The sequence below is a fragment of the Centropristis striata genome, chromosome 1, assembly GCF_030273125.1.
Source record: "Centropristis striata isolate RG_2023a ecotype Rhode Island chromosome 1, C.striata_1.0, whole genome shotgun sequence".
Classification (NCBI taxonomy): domain Eukaryota; kingdom Metazoa; phylum Chordata; class Actinopteri; order Perciformes; family Serranidae; genus Centropristis; species Centropristis striata.
This window is the reverse complement of record NC_081517.1, coordinates 18,657,552-18,674,155: the sequence shown is the minus strand read 5'-3', so window position 1 is coordinate 18,674,155 and position 16,604 is coordinate 18,657,552.

Genomic DNA, 16,604 nt, shown 5'->3' with positions numbered 1-16,604 from the left:
ATCATTGGAAAGATACTTGACCCCACCCTTCAGACCTTCTGATACATTGTGAGCCAGATAAAAGCCTCAAAGAGTCTTGAGGACTGGAACTATTATGTGTGTGGCTGAGACCAGCAGCAGTATTGATCTATTGTTGTCTTGCTTTTCGCAGAGTGGGTAAAGGTGCTTGAGAATCTTTTCATATTGCTGTGTAAATGGATTCACCACTATGGCTGTTATTTTCTTAATCTCTCCCAGAAATCATGTGAAACACTAGTAGCTTGTGGCTAAAAAACAAAGTTGTCACGCACAGTGTAATCGCATGACAGTACAGTTGTGTTTAATGCAATGCTCTGACTTAACATTAATGGATTCGGCTCCTCCAGACAATATTATTATGCAGGACTCAGAAGTAGCCCTTGTTTTCCCCTGATTTGAGCGATGGAGAGAGCCACAAAGAGTGCAGATCATAATCATCTGTGCAGTGTTGGTGGTTGTTGTCTTTGAACCTGCCTCCAGCTGCCTGCCCTCCATCTGGAGAGTGCACTAATATATGAGGTCATATGCAAAGAGGCTATTGAAGTGCCCCAGAAAGTCATAACAGTGTGACAATGAGGCAGCATGTGCAACACCAGGACCTTGAAACTTCAGAAACCAAACTGAATTCAGTCCTTGTATATTTTTATTATTTACACCTGTGCTTTTCCTACTGTGACAGCAAAATTTGTCAAATGGTCAGCACTGACATCACACACACGTGGGTGTCACTTGGTGCATCGAAAAGGTCCATTGTCAGGTTTGTTTGTTTAGACTATGCAGCAATTTGCAACTTTACCAGGCTTTTAGGTTGCACGGTATAAGATAGGTCATATTTTAAACCTAAAATGTTTCCATGTTTCAAATTCAGTAGTGATTTGGTTTGCCACAGCATGCAAACAATTCAGCATCTGCAGGTGAGCTTGTTCCATGCATACAGACTTCTAGTTTAGTTATTTCCAAACCAAATCCTCAATTAATCATTATCAGTTTTCCATCCATCCATCCATCCATCCATCCATCCATCCATCCATCCATCCATCCATCCATCCATCCATCCATCCATCCATCCAACCATCCATCCATCCATCCATCCATCCATCCATCCATCCATCCAGCTCTTGGGGACCCAGAGGTGTCCCCCAGGCCAGGTGAGACACATTGGACGTGCTCAGAACGGCTCAGTTATTTTCGTGATTAATCATTTGTGATATGAAAATAGTTCATGGTAAATATATCCATCATACTTCCCTGGAGCCCAAGTTGACTTCAAAAGTTAATTTTCGAATTAATTGATCAATTGTTTCGCTTTTGCAGCTCTATACTTGAAGCTGCAGAGTAGACCTTTTGCATACAAATGAATGTCCTAGCAGAATGAGTTCACCTATCGCAGCAGTGAAACTTTCTGTATATGCTGGGGTTGTGTTGTCTGCCATTTGTGGCCACTTTCCCACTCTGTTGCACCAGAATTTAGTTATTGCTTTTGTAGAGGTTTGTAAAATCTCAGTGTGGGATTATTTGCTCAGAGATGACTTGAAGAGGGTGTGTGGGAGCTCACCTGCAGGCTTAAGCACACTTCAGGTGTTTGGGTAATCACCACAGAGGGAAATCAAGAGTTCTGTTCTGCATGTTTAAGTGTCAAAATATTGTCACTTGCAATGCTGTGAGAAGACCAGAGAATTTTTCAAAGACATCAAATACTCAAATATCTGCATTTTTGCCTCAAGCAAACTGAAGTGACTATTCCCCTCAAACATCGAAATTCAGGACCATGCTTTGTTATTCACGGCTCGACAGTACTCAGCTGCCCTGGGCAGATCTGGTCCACTGTCGATCATTTGTTTGGTTCTGTTGTCCCAGTTGGTTTCGGCTGTTTTCACCCTCACTCTGACATCAAAGCAAATGCTGCTGTGATATTGATTTAGCCCACTGGATTAAAACTAAAATAGCAGCACAGATACCGAGCGAGACAGCTGAGTCTTGAAAACTTCATCAAACCTTGAGAGTCTCAGCAGGCTGATAACCCGGCAGGATGTTGAAGAAGTCTCAGGAGATTTAAAAAAGAAAAGAAAAAGCACAGTTTTACAGCCAGTATTTAATGCCTCGTCTAAAAGAAAGACTCCTGTTCTGTCTTTCTTTCCTCAATCACATCATCTCAAGATTCAATCAGCAACGACTGAGACACACTGAAGATGTGACCAGACGAGCAGGAGGTCACTGCTCCTCCAAATGTAATTTAACCAAATATACAGACGTTGACCTGCTTCATTTCCCTAGCTAACGAAATGTCTGACACAACATTTTTATTTTTGCCCAATTGTTGAAACAGAGCCAGTTCTTAAAATCCTTTTTAATGAGAATGCTTTGAGAGAGGTTTATTTGAACAGTGAGACACATACAATGCAATGCAAATATTAAAAAAACAAATGTGCAGTGTCCCAAAAAAAGTGATGTGAGCCACATGGACAGGTATTTCCATTTTATGTGACTTTATACTTCTACTCCACTCCATTTAGCTGACAGCTTTAGTTACTGTTCAGGTCGAGATTTAACATAAAAAAACATGATACATCAAGCCAGTATATTAAGTAGTTAAAATGAGCCCTATCTTTACAAAATGCATCAATAATAATAATAATAATCATCCAATAACATATTTATAATATATAAAACAATCTAAGTGGATCCATTCTGCATGATGAGTACTTTTACCTATGATACTTTAAGTTCATTTTGATGCTGATATTTTTGTAAATTTACTTCAGTAAGTTTGAATGCAGGACTTTTACTTGTAGTTGAGTAATTCCACAGTGTGCTATTAGTACTTTTTTTCATTGACCTGCTTCATTTCCAAAACTGAAGTAAAATCTGACAAAACATTTCTATTTTTGCCCATCTGTTGAATCAGAGCCAGTTGGAAAAATCCTTTTTCTGTGTGTCACTTCTTCATTAGTGAAAACGGGTTATAATTACACAGGACTATTATCACTGTAATTATAAACAATTAAAATATGGATGGCACTCTGTTGGCTCTGGCTGGGTGTCAGCAACAGAGCCCGTCTCTCTTGCAGCTTGTGATAATGGCTGCAGTCAGTCGGAAGCTTCCCATGTAATCTGTCACCTGTCAAGAATGGGATTGTTATATTTAAAGCCGCAGTAAGCTCAGGATCCCTAATTTACAGAAATGACTGTGTTGGTGCCCTGTTTTAGCATTTCCCAGCCTCTCCATTAATTCTTCTTAATCTCTATTTCCTAATTAGAGAAGATAATCCTGAACATTCATGAACACCTGGGTGACATTGTTGTATGATTGACAGGCTCATCAATTAATTCGTTTTTGATTTGCTTACTACAGCTGCAGTCACAGCTGTAGTAAGCAAAATCTGAGCCAAAAAACCCTATTAGTTTCCCTTGGTACCTGTAAACAAACATAACTGGCCAAATTTTAGCTAAAAAACTTTGATGGAATTTCAATGAACTCTCATTCCTCCTAATTCTCTTAATCAGCGGATTGTGGGTATTCACTCTTTTAGTTAAACCAACTACATTTTTCCCATGATAGCTATCAGCCAATTACAAAACTTTTAATCTGTTCTTCTTTCTGCTGATGTCAGCTCTAGTTTAGGCGACTGCGGCCCTTCTCCACCCCATTCACCTCCAACCATCGTAACAGTGGCCAGGTTGAAGCTATTAGAAGTCCAATCTTAAACACAGAGGAGTCAGCATTCTCCTCATCTCATCACCATCAGGGATCAGATTACATAAGGAGGGTTTCCTACCACCTCCTTAAAATACATGGTTGACCATGAAGTTGGAATCATTTTGTTTTCAGACACAATCCTCTGTTAATTGTTTATTGTTAAAAGGATCCCCATTAGCTGTCACCAAAGTGGGATAAAAATAAATAAATAAATAAATAAAAAATTACTTAATGATAATGTAAAAACAATGAAACATTGTAATCATCATTAAAACATCATTAGAAATTCTTCAAATACGTTTTTACATTCATAAGTATTACATTCATTATTACATTCATAAAATCCATTCCCTACTCACAAATTTAACCCATAAGAACCCACGGAGACACGGTTGTAACAAACACTTTAAATCTTCTATAATCTCCCATATTCAGCTTCATGCTTCACCTTAACTCATTAAATCCCTAAGCGACGTATACTCAACATCCTGGTGTGGTGGTCATGTGACTTTGACAAGAAGTGACTTCTCCAAAATGTGGCTGTGACTGGAAACAGAAATAAAAAAAAAAGTAGCTAATTTCAAAAATCTTAATTTTTTGTTACGAGGCTAAGTTTACACCAATTTAACAATTCTAATCCATTAATAGGGTGTCCTTTATTGCATTTAACCCTATTAGAATTGGTTATTTGCTTTTATTTATTGTTTTATTATTATTTTTTTACTTAAAAACAAATCTGAAAAATAATTTGTTGTTAAACAGCACTTTAATGTCACAATTTTGAAAAATGTAGTGGAGATTTTTTCTGTAAGCAGAAAAGGTGTCAAGTTTATTCATATTTAAATAATAAATATCATAAAAAATAATACCGTAAACGCCTAATGTGACATATATGTCACATCACAGATCTTTGACATTAAGGGGTAGTATTTAAAAAAACACCATAAATGTGTTCTATGTGGTCCACTTGCTCTGTGGTATATCCTCCATCATTTTCTTTCAAGGATAAATGGGTCTGGGTTGTTATGGGTTAAAAAGTGCATTCTCAAATGGTACTTGAAAGATATTTTGGTATTTGCTATAATTGTGAGTTCATTTTTATTGTTGGATGAGATTGTCATATGTTTGGAAGAGATTGATTAATACAGTATTAAAATATAAACTTTATCTATCAATAATAAATCACATTGTCACAATAATTTCATAAAAAGAGGTAAAAAAATATTTTATACATGGTTTCTAATGGGGTGTAACCATTTCTCATCTCTTTTCGAATAAATATTTGTCTCTAAAAATGACGTCTCTCCTGATTGAACTGAACACACGACAATCTGAAATTCAATTAAACTTTTGAACTGATATGGATCTGTTTGGCACCACAAGGTCAGCAGCCGCCGATACTAATCCAGTGACAAATCAGCAAAGTAAATCCCTCTTTTGTATAACTACATGATGAACATGACAAATGAGGATACACCTGGAACCAAACAGTACAATACTAGCATGATAATGAACTAATTAATTAATGAGAACGCTTTGAGAAAGGTTTATTTAAACAGCAATGCAAATATTAAAAAAACAAATCCTCAGTGTCCCAAAAAAATGAGAGCCACATGGACAGGTATTTCCATTTTATATAACTTTAAAACTTCTACTCGATTACATTTTGAGGCAAATATTGTACTTCTAACTCCACTACATTTAGCTGACAGCTTTAGTTACTTTTCAGGTCAAGATTTAACATGAAAAACATGATACATTTAAAGTGATTGGATATTCAGTTAATAGTATATAAAACGATCTGAGTGGGCCCATTCTGCATAACAAGTACTTTTACTTAAGGACTTTTACTTGTAGAGTTTTTTCAGGGTGATATTAGTATTTTTTGTTCTTGCATGCTATAAAACTCCTCCTTTGACAGTTTTGCAGCCCGTCCTGTGTGTTTCTAGTTGAGGTGTTTTACTTTGAATCCCGAGGGAAGCAGGGTGCCAGAAAACCATTAGCGAGCCACTACCAGATGTCCTGGATTGATGTCTCTTCAACTAAATGAAGTTTATAGTGCCATCTGAACGTTTTATGGGTTAGTCTGGCTTCAGGGCTGAGATGGTAACTTTTTCTTTTTTTTTTCTAGGGGAGAAGAGTGATTCGTAAGCTTCTTTAAGTTTGCTTTGCCTTGCACTTTCCTGCTCTAGATCTAAAGCAGTTGTGCTGCTTTGTGCTATAACTGAGCAATAAACTAGAACTGTACAGAAGTTTTAGAAAAATGCCCCTATTTATTTTTTTTGGCTGATTGTCTGAGGTCAGCCCTGCACATGGGTCTGTAGTATGTGACTGAGTCATTGGCCTCATAAGGACAATGCTTTTACTTCACTCATTTTTAAGGTAATTATAAGGGCCAAATCACCAAGTGACACAAAAGCGATATCGTTCCTCTAACTGGTAGACGTGAGTGATGTGTATACACTGTAAACAATTGTGTGAATTAACAGTAAAATACTGGCAGCTGGGTTGCCAGCATTCTACTGTTAATTTTACAGTTCCTCTACTGTTATCTACTTTACAGTATGTTACTGTGATAAAACCACATACTGAATTAGAGTAAAATCCTGCATTTCATTGATTTTTACAGTAGACTAAAACACAGTATTGTGCTGAAGCTAGATGCAATATTGTTTGTCTTTTTTGGTAATTTTTTTTTTTTTTTTTTAAATAATTTTGTGTCTTTTTTGGTGTCTTTTTAAAAAAAAAAAATAGTGTCTTTTTTTTGGTCATTTTGTTTCTTTTTGGGGTCATTTTGTGCCTTTTTAAAAAAAATAATTTTGTGTCTTTTTTGTTAAGGAATTCAGTGGATTTTTACAGTAGACTAAAATACTGTATAGTGCTGAAGCTAGTTGCAATATTGTTGCAGTATACAATGCAGTCATTTATTTGTAAATAGAGCATATTACTGTCTGAAAGCCAATTACTATGAATTAAGCGCTGTCTTCACTGTAACCTCAGTAAATTTAATATACCATATACTGAATGAGTTAGTTAAATAAAACACAGCCATTAAAATATCATATATTTTATGGGAAATGGTAAGAATTGCCCATTGCCCAGAATGCATTGTTTTCTACAGTATAGTACCTTTTTAATGGAAAACGGTATGTTACTGTCACAATTTGTCTGTTTTCTTACAGCAATTTGTTACAGTGTACGTTCTATTGTGCAATCCACACTGACTCCATCTTCCATCGAAGTGAAACGTCATCTGCATATAAAGCTGTTTAGATCACACAAATATCACACTGTATATGAGTTATTGTGTTATTAACCCAGGTAATTTGGGCGGCTGTGGCACAGTTGGTAGACCGGTCACCAACTAAACGGAAGGTTGGTGTTTCAATACCTGACCATGGCAGCCTAAACTACTGAACCCAAACTGCTCCAGATGCTGCGTTCATCAGTGTATGAATGAATTCCTGAGGATGTGTGTGTGAATGGGTGAATGACAGACTAGAAAAGTAATATACAAGTCCATTTACCATTTTATCCTGGTCTGCCTGTAAGCTTTACATCGGCTTCATTGGAAGAAATCCCATGTATATATATTGATTGATTGATTTTATTTCCCCACCCACTGTAATAACTGAGGGGAATCTGCATGTAGTGAAACAGGAACAAGCACCAAATGTTGGACTTTCACCGAGGAGAATGATGTTTTATTTTTATTGTAACATCACAGAACTTCCATGGCTTACGTTTTGTGAACACTTTTAAAACATTTTTTTTATTTATTTAACTGTGTCACTTACGGTAGTCACATCGACCTCGTCACTACTTTACTTTTGGCATTTATGTGCATTTATTTACTGTTTAAATGCCTTACCTGGATGTTTTTTGCCCTAAACTTAGGTCACTGAAACAACAGCTTTTTTTACAACAGTGAATGACGTGTCTGCTTTTAAAAAAAAGAAACAGAACAGGAACAGAAAAAATTCTGTTCCTTGAGCCGCAAAATGCTCATATGAGTCGTATGGGTGGTATTGACAAAACAACCTACTCTGCAGTTTAGGTAGAAGATCTTGTTGCATTAACAGTATTATTACTTTTTTGTATAACGGGCACAAAAGCATACTAACCACTTATCTCCAAAATTCACATCACAGACAGACCAAACTCGGTCAGCCATATACTAGGTTTTGATCTAGTCTCATTAACGTTTAACCAAGATAATGGGCTTTCTCTAAAGGGAATAAAACATGTTCTTGGTGAGCGTTTCTGGCTGATCACCGATTCATTCTTCCAAAAAAACTTCTTATGATGTTGAGTAAATATTCTGTAATCTCTGCAGCATCAGATTTCTGAACAGAACATATTTGCTTTGCAATTTAGCATAATTTTAAGGAGCTCTGCAAATATTAACGCTGCCTCTTTTTCATCTCTAATGAACAGGCAAACTTGTGTGGAGCTCCATCTTACTCCAGCCCATTTTTAAGTTAAGCTGCTAAATCACAGGGATGTTATTATGTTTTATGTTTTATGTTTTATTAAAGGATGCCCATTAGCTTGTGCCGTGGCAGTTCGCTAGTCTTCCTGGGGTCCACTAGACATAATTAGACATAATGTTTTCTTGATGTGTCTTTTTGATTGAGAAGCCATGATTCTAGTGATGTTCAATCACTCTGTTTTGATTAAATTGAATGAAAACTGTGAGCATTAATCATTATATTTATCTTCAGAGCAGAGTAACTTCAATCTAATAATATATCAGAGGTGATTGAAGGCTGCACATGATATTCTTTGTAACTTTAACTATGAACATTTGTTTTGTTTATAGCTGTAGTTGGAGATAATGCACTACATAGACAAGCTGCTGTGATCTTCATTTGCAGGTGTACAAACTCACAGAGGCAAACACAAACACAAATTTTGCCTCAGGTGTTATGCATATTTGCACATTTACTCTCTTTCTTACTTAATATTCACATGTGTATTGTCTTCCACACACTGTCTGTCTAGCCTTCATTTACTTCAGATCTAAAGCTGATCTAACAGAGCAAACAGTTCCACTTTAAGCTTTCTGTTTGTTTCTGTCTCTCATTTATAGTCTGGACAAACACACACAAGCTCCGAGTGGACCTGCAGACCTGGAGAGTGTGAAATGATTACATAAAGTGTACTAAACAAGCTTGTATACAGAGGACGCACAAGTGGTCAGCAAACCCTGCCAAGGCGCACACACACACACACACACACACACACACACACGCGCGCACACACACACACACACACACACACACACACACACACACACACACACACACACACACACAGTTAGTTTTAATGAGTTTTTAGAGTGTGTTTGCTAGTTTTAGTTTAGTATTAATTTTTTTTAAAATGCTTTAGTTTTAGTTCAGTTTTTATTAGTTTTAGTTTTTTTGTAATGGGGTATTTGTTGAGTGGGAGATTAAAAGAGGTCACAGTAAATTTTGCCTTTATTTCCTTTGTTTTATCCATCTTCATTATGTATGAAAAATGTTGACAAAGATGAAAACGAAGGACATTTTCACTATAATTTAGGTAGTTTTGTCACCACATAATACAGTTTGAGTTAATTATCATTATCATGTAACCTTTAACCCTTAAAACAAAGTCTGAAATCTCAAAAAAGCCTTTAAAGAAGTGAGGACCGGCCGAAATGTCCTCACTTTGCAAAAATGTCCTCACTCTGTTGGTTAAAAACGTGTTCCGGTCCTCACTATGTAGGAAGTACAAGAACACACACACACACACACACACACACACACACACACACACACACACACACACACACACACACACACACACACACACACACACACACACACACACACAGGCACAGAGTTAATCATAAATGAACCCTTAGATCTTAATATTCCTTCTGGTGTGGCGAGTGTTATTCTGAGGCTGAAAGATAAGCTTTCCTTATTTTCCAAAATGTAACAACTTAGATGGAAACTGTGTATTTGTGTGTGAGTTTGTGTGCATGTGCTCTTATGTGTGAGGATCCCGGAGGTGCTGTGAATGATAAAAATCTGAACTTTTCATTTTTCAAATCTTCTACAGTTTGTCCTTGTTGATGGACTCACTGTGGCCTGAAGCGAAGGGCAGCGCTGCCCCAGCTGCCTGAGGCTCTGTCAGTAAACTGGTGTGTGTCGCCCCCATCACCGATTTCCAATACCCAATATCAAAATCAAGTGAAGCGGAAACCGCAAGATTTTCTGACATGGCGCCAAAAGAAGAAAGCCAACCTGGTGAGACTGGCCGGTGATGGGGCTGCAGTCAATCCCAATATTACCGTAATGGAGACAAATGAGCTCCAGAAATAGCTGTGTCCTGTTTTTCTGCTAAAAAGCGAGTGAGGAATATTTTCCATTACTGGGGCTTTACTGGGAGAATAACCATAACATGTGACTCAAGGACTGTAATGGTGGTTTGAATTTGCAGTAAGATTTACTGTGTGATACTGTATTTAGTATTTTTACCCCCAGTGTACCAAAAAAGTTTGGACGCCGGATTAAATGTAAAAAAAAACTCCCAACATAATATGATAATTAGCTAATCCTCTAACGTTCCTCTTGTGTTAGGGTTGGCATCGACCCGTTTTAGTTTTTAAATTCATAAAAGTACCAAACAACTTTTGTTTATTGCATCAAGGCTTTTTGACTTTGTCAGGAAACTCTATTGAAAAATAAAACAAAAAATAAATTTAGCAAAATTATAAAATGCTCTTGGGTAATTATAACGTTTGTGTTGTTTCAACTATAATATAAGATTATAAAACAATATTTAGAGAAATATGTGCGAGTCAAAATTGACCCATAACACCATAGATGTAACTTTAGTTAATATTAAAATAAAACATTTATTTGAGATGTCTTCTAATTCCCCTCAGTAATAGTCAGGTAACAAAACAACCTTTTATTTGATATAATTTGTCAAAAGAAAGGGCCAGGAGGCCACATCAAAAACATAAAAACTAATCTTTTCATGGATACAGAAGCCTAACAAGGTCACCAAGAGGTAAGAAACAAATTGGATGATAATTAATTGTTTTGAGGGTATTTTATGGATCATTTAAGACACGGGTCAAAACCGACCCGTTCACATAAGAGATAGTAATACAAAGCTAACATGAGAGTAGGGTTAAGACATATATTCAATTGAAAACTGTAAAAATACAATAATGTAATGTTTTACCTTCATGGATTTCTGTGTATATATATGCTAATTCTGACTTTGATGTCAGCGACACATTTCAGAAAAATTGGGATAAGGGGAAACAAAAGTTGTAGAATGTTAAAAAAACAAACACAGGACATGTTGTCAAATGATCACACTGTTTTATTTAGATTAGATTAGACTTTATTGTCCAAATTTGTCTTTGGCTTCTCTATTATATAAGATACAAACATGACACATAAAAACATACAATCTACGAATATACATAAATACACATAAGCAATGAATAAATACACTAACAAAACACTACACATCAGTAAAAACATACAGCAACAAACAATTGTGAAAATGGGCAGCAGGTGAACACATTTAAAATACTGAGGCCTTCATCATTTGGCGTTCAGTGCCTGTATGGAACGGAGAATAAGGGACCTCTTATATCTTTTCTGGCTCGCCATTGGGTCCCTGAGTCGACGGCATTTTTGACATTTTAGACATTTTAGACAGTGTCTTTTTGGGAATCAGGGTCGTTTATATATTTAAGTGGCAGAAGCCCACATGCCCACACATTAGAACAAACCACTAACACCACACACTGCATGAATCATAACCAGGGTTTGAAAGGATTTTTGGCAAGGCACCTTTTGGACAAAGAGTAGATATAATGGACAATGGACCAAATTAAAAGAAAATTTAAAAAAATGAACTTGTACATTGCTGATAAGCTTTGTGATCACCAAGGTGTTTTGCAGTGTTGTCGATGTCTGGATAAAATCAACCGAGACCCTAATTGTCACGAGAAGAATTAACCATCATCCTTTTGCCTTTCTTCACTTCCTACAGAAATTGATACGGGTAGAAAAAGCCAAGTCATTTCTGGGAAATGAGCTCGCAGTTCAGCGACATCTGTCATACTTGCTGCCATCATTGTTGCTCTCTGCTAGAAGAAGGTGAGCATGAATAGATTTCCCCGAGCTCCTGGGGCACCGCGGGACACCAGCAGTGTGTGAGAAAGCTGGCAGCGCCTCTATAAGCATCTCCTAATTCCTCTGGACTGTCGCTGTAGCCAGCTTGTTAAAATGCTAAGGAGATGCTTTAAAAGGGGAGATTAGAACAGTCCTGGCCTGGATTCAGTGCTGCCAGCCCTCTGGCTCATCTGCAGCGGTGATCCTAGCAGAGCTGTCCATCCCAGGGGTGTATAAACACAACTGGAGACTGTGTTACAGGCAGGGCCCTAATATTCTTATGAGAGTTGCTCAGTGGTGCATGAGGCATGAAATTACCTGGATCTTCTTTAATAAATAAATAAATGAACTGTATTGATACCGCACTTTTAGAAAACAAGGTTACAAATTGCCTTACATGTTCAAATCATCAGGGCTGAATGCCATTTAATTTGACAATTAAAAATGAACTGGGAAAAAACATACACATATTCATATCAGTTGTGGAAGAAACATTCAGATCACTTACATAAGTAAAAGTACTAGTACAACACTGTAAAAATGATTCCACTACAGTAAAAGTCCTGCGTTCGAAACTCACGTAAGTAAAAGTACAAAAGAATCAACATCAACATGTACCTAAAGTATCAAAAGTAAAAGTACTCCTTATGCAGAATGAACCCACTCAGATTGGTTTATATGTTCTAAATATATATTATTAGATTGATATAGTTGGTGCATGTTAAGCAGCATTTAGTGCTGTCAATGTAGGGCATCTTAACTTTTTAATATACATATATATATATATATATATATATATATATATATATATATATATATATACATATGATCATGTTTTCATGCTAAATCTTGACCTGTAAAGTAACTAAAGCTGTCAGCTAAATGTAGTGGAGTAAAAAGTACAACATTTGCCTCTAAATTTAGAGAAGTAGAAGTATAAAGTTACAAATGTGGAAAGTAAAGTAAAGTAAAAGTACCTCAAAATTGTACTTAAGTACAGTACTTGAGTTTTAAAAAGCTTTTCTAAAAAGATTAGTTTTGAGAGGCTCTTCTGCATTTATGTGGCCCAGCTACTTACTAGTTTTGGGCCTTATGGCATGACCTGACAGACATGGAAGTTGTAATCCCACAATTTGTCCACTATGAAAACTGTCTTCAAAGCCCAGCGTCCCTCCTGGGGACATGGTCCGTCCCAACAGCACACTGCTGTTGAGAAAACTGATGACAGCTGCCTGTTTCTGTCTCTCCCCTCAAGTCCTCCTGTCTGTCTCCCATGCGGCTGCATTCAGGCCGAAAATAGCTCCGTTAACAATCACAACAGCCTGTGCAGGTGTGGGTGTTGCTCCTGTGGGTGAGAAAAAAAATTAAACACAAACTAGGAAGTTTGAAGGCTTGTCACAGGACGAGACAATTTGCACTCCTTTGTGTCAGGATTTTACAGCCCTGGAGAGTAATTACAGCTGTAATTACTTGCTCCATCATCATGGAAACAGCAGCAAGTAATACAAGGCTATATGCTACACACAATAAGGTAATCTGACATGTGGATTTTTTGACATTTTGACTTCATTGTGGCAGAAAAAAGGAGGCCGATGCTTTGCCAGACTGCATTGTTCTGTGTCGGCATGTTTCCTCTGCGTCAGCACTCCTGCTGTGGCAGCACAGTGGGTTTGTTGGCTCTGTTTTTCCAAGCATTGCTAATGTTGGTGTGAAAGCAGCTTTTGCTCCTGTCATCCTTCTTCTGGTTGTTTCATAGCCACGCTCACGCCCGGAAAGGACAGCTGGCAATGCAGCCAGCTTAGCTAACAGATGTCTGCTGATGGAGGTAGCCGGGGTTGTCCGGGTGGTCGGGAAATCAGCAATTTTTCCTGTTACAGGCTTCTCCATTGTGTATTCAAGGGAGCAACATTGCACCTGTTGTAGATTCAGACTGTGTCATCTTATAGTTCAAAGCTCCCAAAGATATTTCACTCCCTCTGCACCCATCACTTTTTCATGGTCCTTGTCTTATACTCCGTCCCGTCCCTTATTGCAATTCACCTTGCTTTTATTATAAAAATCTTTCATTACAATAATCTTATTATTATCTTATTACAAGCCCTTACAAAATCGCTCAATTAACCTCCCATTTAATGTGCTCTTAGTGACTTATGTAAGGCATATGTGTGTTCATATCTGAAGGTGTAAACACCCTCAGTGGGAGAAATATTGGACCATATCTCAACAAAATAAACAAAGCACCTTATTAGACTCAGATCACTATCCGGATAGAGTTTCCTTTATTGTATATTTTTTCTTTTCAGGGATTTTTTCCGGAAGCCTAGACTCCTTGTTCCCTCTTGATGCATTTTCTAAAAAAATAAATAAAAAAAGGAGATATTTGATGATATGAGGGAGTGAACTCCTGCTGTCTGGGCACTTCATATTAATAGCAGAGTATATTGAAGTAGGCACGGGCACTGAATCACAAAAGACTCTGCCTCTCCTGCTCCTGCACACAGGAAGACAGTCCAGTTTTGAGTTTGCAGCAACACTATAACTTCTGTGATGAGAATAACATGCCATTTCTATTGTGGAATTCGATTCAACATAGTGCTTACATACTACAATATCATATGGGGGTTTCACTGCTTCCGCTTCATTAAGTGAATGTGTTTGGTCAGGTACTTACAGTCAGAGGCTGACTCAGGCTGACTGGGGAGCAGCGGTGAAAAAATGCAAAGAGATTAAGCTTAAGCTTCATTTTTCCAGCACGTATCAGCCTATATGACACAGCATCGTGTCTTCTTAATGATAAAGTCACCCTAGAGGACACTTTTTTACAAGTTTTAGCTACCTTGGGGGCATCTAAGAGGGCACTTTTGCAGCTTCCTTTCAAATATAGACACCTGAGTCCACCAGTACTCATACCAGTTTCACCTTAACTGTTAGTCAAGTATACTTTTTCTGTTGGTGTAAGACAGAATAAGATTCATAGGGTGTCCATAAAGTCTCTATACAATTAAAAAAAAATAATTACAAAGGCAATTGATGAGATATCTTGATCACTAATTGTTGTATGTACTCATTGGTTATCAAAGTTTTTAACCACATTGCATTTGTGTACTTCAGGTACCCTGTTGATGAAATGTTAAAAGGTTGTGGCAAATGAAGCCCTATAAACATGGCTACTCCTCAAGAGAAGGCACAATGTGTATCATGGTTTATTGAAACAAAATCGGATATGCAGACTCAGCGAAACTAGTATGGAAGAGATCAATCCTCGCGTCACGTCTGTCAATTTGTGCATGGCACAAGAAATTATGGAGTCAAGGACAGTGTTGGATAGAGAGCAGAGTAGCCATTTGTACTTTTTAAGATTCATGTTGTCTAAAATATGTTACTAGGTGCTTGTTAGCACATTTTTAACTTTACAAAGTCAGGTCAATTTCCCTCTGGTTTCAGTTGTTTTGCTACACTAAAGATAAACACTGTTGCTCATAAAGTTAGAATACAATATTCCAACTTTTTTTTCTCCAAGAAATGATTGTGAGAATGTGATTTTTCTTGACAGATAAAGTGAATATCTTCTCAACACTTCACTGTGTTTGAAAACAAAATTTATTCCAACTATATTGGCAACTTAAGCTTAGGCAACAAAACTGCTTGTTTATGTTTCAGAAATAAGAACAAGGTTGAAAGCTTAAAATAATAACTTAAAAAACAGCACCACTGGGCACAGTTACTTGAGTGGAACATGACTCAAATAGTTTGTAAAGCACCATTAAACCTGCCCTCTGTTTGCTACATAAACAGACACAATTTTGTGGGATACCTAAAAATTTTAGTGCATGAGTTTTTGTAGGAATAATTACTATTTGTTCCAATAAATATTAGTTATTCCAACTTTATGGGCAACAGTGAATGATGTGAATGAAGAGGCATTGGGTCCCTGGGCACAGGTTGTTTTGCATCTCTTTATAGTTGTTACTCATCTGTCTGTGGTGTTGTATCACTTTGTGGTCATTTCATGTCTGTTTGTAGTTGTTTTGTGTCACTTCATGATAATTTTCGTCTTTTTATAATCCTTTTTTGTCTGTAGTTGTTTGCCCCCTTTTTTCCAGTCATTTTGTGTCACTTCATAGTTGCTTTTTTGTAATTATTTTGCAATTCTTGCTTCTCTTCTCTTTGCTTTGCTTATTTTTGTTGAGTGTTACTTTGCAGCTGTTTTATCTGTGTAGTTTTCTTTGTGTAGTCCTTTTTTTTTGCGCATATTTTTATAGTTGTTCTTTGTAGTCATTTTGAGTTCACTCCTGGTTGGCATACAGTGGTGGAAAGTAACTAAGTACTGTACTTAAGTACAATTTAAAGGTCCTTGTACTTTACTTCAGTATTTCCATTTTTATGTATCTTTATACTTCTACTCCACTACATTTTGCGGCAAATATTGTACTTTTTACTCCACTACATTTAGCTGACAGCTTTAGTTACTTTTCAGGTCGAGATTGAACATAAAAAACATAATAAATTTTGACTTTAAAAAAATGACATCTTATAACAGTATATTAAGTAATTAAATGAGCCCTGTCTTTAAAACACTGATTACATAAAAGCATCAATAAAAATAATCTGAGGATATATTTAGAATATTCCCAACAATCTGAGTGGGTCATTCTGCATAACAAGTACTTTTACTTTTGTAGTGGATTCATTTCACGGTGTGATATTAGTGCTTTTAC